Source organism: Lytechinus variegatus, chromosome 1, assembly GCF_018143015.1.
Source record: "Lytechinus variegatus isolate NC3 chromosome 1, Lvar_3.0, whole genome shotgun sequence".
In the NCBI taxonomy this organism is placed as follows: Eukaryota; Metazoa; Echinodermata; class Echinoidea; order Temnopleuroida; family Toxopneustidae; genus Lytechinus; species Lytechinus variegatus.
The window spans coordinates 53,665,283-53,669,712 of NC_054740.1; the positions used below are offsets into that span (position 1 = coordinate 53,665,283).

A 4,430-nucleotide genomic window follows, 5' to 3' on the forward strand; every position below is an offset into this window, starting at 1 on the left:
TATTCAAAATATTTTCTAACTGTGATGTATATTCATGCATTCATTGTTTTCTTGAAAATTCACTGTGCCTCTCTTTGTTTACAAAGGACATTGTGCAAATTTCCTGTATGAAAAATTATGACAGTGATGGATTTCCATAGAGTTAGGATTGATCGGATCAACCGTAACTCTTTGTTAGACGGGGCCCCGGTCTTGTTCTAATAGTATGACTCTTGTTTTCTTCTTTTACTAGTATCCCTATTAAGAATATGAATATCCATCTTGCCTGTGATATAGACCGTGATAAGAGCGTACATCAGGGTATATTCACAGCAATCATAGTACAAGTGGGCATTTCATGAAGCTGTTCGCGTGTTATGATTGACTTTCAAACGACTGGTGCTCCTTTCTTGTAATAAATGATACACTTCATACTTTCATCGGTGGTGATCTAGTTTCTAAGAAAGGATCACTGGTCCCTTGTAAAGTCATTTGTAACTTGTGAACAGCTTTGTGAAACTCGGACCGTGCAGAGACTCTCGTTTAATGTGAAAAGATCATGAATGGACTTCACAAGTGGGACACACTTCTTAACCACTGTGCCACAGTGACTGACTCACACATTCAAGTTTTAAGTTTAATTGTCTATGTGTTACCATCAGTTACAGGATTGATTTATCTCTGTGTACAGGGGACTAATGTTTCAGACCTTTAGAAAAATATTTTAAATAAAATAAACTGAATATTTCTTACCCAGATAAGAAAATGAAGAAACCACCTTTTTTACCCAATTCATCAGTGGAACTTGGAGATGTCGATTGGTAAAAGAAGAACTGTGAGTACACCTCAATGTAAGGTTTACTTTCATTTAATTGATATGATACTAACATGAGTGTTAAATGAGGAGAATTATGTTATACCGACAATTATTATATTCATGTACATAAAATATAAATAGTTGAAATAGATCTGAATAATTTGTTTCACTTTGTGTACATGTATGTGATACATTTGTATGTGAAACCTATCATTTAAAAGAGAATGGCCGTTGTATGTGTAATGGCCTTCCTTAATATTCTAGACATTTTTGTGTCTGTGAGTTATCTAGGAATTTGACAATGTACATGTAGTAACTAAGTGTTTTCTTTTTTTTTTTAAATATTGTTTTACTTTTAGTTTTTATTTTTAAATCCATCTATGAAGTAATAGAGTTTATACAGTAGAATGGTGTATGGATGCGTTCAAGTATAAGAAGCAGTGCTGCATACCAACTCTCATGAGCAATACACAATTTTCAGTATGTGGGACATGCATATAGTCTACCATATGTATGTTGTTTTACCCCATTGACACACTCTAACATTTAAAAAAGAAGAAAAATCTTCAGATAGGAATTATGGAGGTCCATTGTAAAGAATCTGTTCAAGTCCCAAATTGTATAACGTATTTATTTTGTAATTTATTTTATTCATATATCTTAAATAGATATGCACATTATTATACCAATAGTTCCTCTGTCTGGGAAAAACAAGGCCAGAAATATTGTTCCAAAGTACCCCTTTTTTTTAAGTGTTGGTACAGTTGTTCTGTTCTTACCCTATTGTTTTCTGGAATGAAAATGTGAATTTTGAATTCTAACCATCTACATGCAGTCTTGAATACACAACATAAAATACAGGTTTTTTTTAGCTTTGCATTTTTGTATTTTTCTTCTATATATGCTCTTTAAATCTTGGACCGTAGTTATCAAAAGCTCATCTTTAGGAAAAGAAGTACGATCGCAATATTTTCTGTAGGCAAGAACTTGGTGTAGATACTTAATCCTGTGCTAGTCAATAGCATCGTACGTATTGATGTATGCATTTATATGTATTTAGTTTAATTTTGTTTACTTTTTATGATTATACATGTATTGGAACATGCTTCCTTCTTCCATGAAATTTGTATCACAGGGGTACACCTTATGAATATTCATGTCACGTTGTACACCTTATGAATATTCAGGTCAGGTTGCTCATATGTTTTTCTATATAAATTGATACCTTCACATGTTAATTACCGTGTTTGTTTATTATATTTCCTTGTATGTATCTGTGTAAATAGTTCATTATAGCCTTATCTTGCATGATCATTGCATTCTGTCGGAAAGCTTACAGAATGGTTTATAATTGAGCTTCATCTGGTCACGCTTATTTTTATTTGTAAATGAAACACTTGTTATTCTTTTCATCCATCACCTCCAAGTCACAATCATTCATGCATATGTGAATAATTAGAATGAGATTCAAGAATGTTTTTTTTTTTTGGTTAAAAAGAAAACTCCAGATAGCCTTTCAGTTTTCTCATGTGCTTAAGTCAGTGGCAGAATTTTTCTATAAAAGCAGAGTTTCACTATCTGACCCAAGTTTTTTTCTTTGTTTTTCAGAAAGATTTTTTTTTATGCAACAGGGAAAACTCTGCCATATACTGGTTTTGGGAAGTCATAGCAGTTGAATAAGTGATGTTAATGTCCTGTGATGCCTTCCTCGATACAACTCATTGTCAGGACTGTATGTGTATACATGTTGTGACAATGGCTTTGAGTTCACATTTGATTTTTAGAATGGTTACCGCTTTTTGTCTCTCTTTTACAAACATGCTCACTTCAGAAAACCCAAGTCCAATTGTGATTGAAAGGTCAGGGGGGTGTTTCACAAAGATTTAAGTGTCACTTACGAGTTGCATTTAAATGCTGACGCCTACATGATATTCAACACGCAATCTTGTTATTACGCAGTGGTGCGAGTCCTCTTGGCATGATCTGACCAATGTGGTCATGCCTTTTGTTACGCATGCAACTAGGCGTTTAAGTGCGACTATAAGTCGTAATTCTTTGTGAAACCTCCCCCTGGTTACAGATTGTTCGTCAACTAACTCTTCACTAAAATCAAATAATACTTAACGCTTTCTCAATAATAACCAATTTTCACTTTTGTAGTAATTCTGTGTACAATTTTTATATTTTGGCTGGCAATGTTTTATATCAAGCAACTTTTTTTTTCTTTGAAGGAAATAGTAGTATTCAAGAATTCAGGTATAATAAACTCATCAATGATTTTCTAACAGAAGAACTGAGATACTGAGTCTTGAAATAGTAACCTATGTATACTGTATGATTATCTTAACAGGTGGTCTCTCTTGATTATTATGCACTTATTGATATTTTGTAATAATGTTCATGTAATTATACTTTTGAAGATATACAAATATGTGCATTTATGAATTATTTAGGAATATTTCTTTCATTATTCTATCCTAATGTGATATGCTAATCATTTTGAAGAAAAATAAACAAAAATACAGAAGTTAACATAAAGTTTGATGTCTTGTGGTGTGCAATTTTAGGCTATGGGATAATCATCACCATCATTGTCGTCATCATCATCACCACTACAACCATCACCACCATCACCACCACCAACATTACCACTATTATCACCATCACCATAATAGAAAAAAATGTACAAATAATTTTCAAGAAAGCTCTTAGCCCAATTAAAACTTTAATAATGCAAATAAAACACACAATACTAGTTATTTCAAAGGAAGCTCATAGTATTGTCCATGGTCATATGTCTTCTTTTTATTTCTTCCCCCATCAAAACAATATATATATATTTCTAGTTTTTAACACTTAATTCTTTTGGGGGAGGGGGGGGGTACAATTACTTTATTTTGGATCTTCCTCATGACAAACGGCTATGTCAACAACCAGTTCATCTACTAATCATTTGTCATTTTGTCTATATCATTTGGACTATACTCATTTGGTCTAATATCCACCTAGTCTAAAAACAATAGTCTGTGGTTAGATGTCCTTCTGAGCCAAATTTTGATTTTACAATGTAAAAAATAAGACAAAGATTAAACCAACCAGAAAGACTAAATAAAAATTTCACTAAATGGTTTACACCAAACTGCAATTAGAACTTATTTATCATAGACTGAATGGTTAGTCCATAAAGACTATGAAGCAGACCAAATTGCAATTAGATCCACATTGATCACAGAGTGAATGGATTTAGCCCGTTTGGTACAAGACTAAGAAGCAGACCAAACTGCAATTAGACCTTATTGATCATATACTAAGGGTAAGTCTATTTGGTATAAGAATATCTAAGAAGTAGACCAAACTGCAATTGGACCTTATCCATCATAGACTAAATGGGTTTAACCAATGTGGTATAAGATTATCTAAGAAGCAAAGCAGACTAAACTGCAATTAGACCTTGTCCATCATAGAGTTTAGACTTAATGTGGTATAAGATTGTCTAAGAAGCAGACCAAACTGCAATTAGACCTTATTGATCATAGACCAAGGGTTAGCCCATTTGGTATTATCTAAGAAGTAGACTAAACTGCAATTAGACCTACATGTATATTGATCATTAACTCAGAGGCCCGTATTCTGA

At 32.9% G+C, this 4,430-nt stretch overlaps 1 long non-coding RNA gene across 1 annotated transcript; it reads right to left on the reverse strand.

The window, feature by feature from the left end:
* Positions 1-3,502: 3,502 nt before the first annotated feature.
* Positions 3,503-4,430, reverse strand: LOC121416769. The gene is made up of 2 exons (XR_005970250.1): positions 4,389-4,430; positions 3,503-4,318 (listed from the first exon to the last, which is right to left on the reverse strand). It is a non-coding gene; the product is annotated as an uncharacterized LOC121416769 (long non-coding RNA).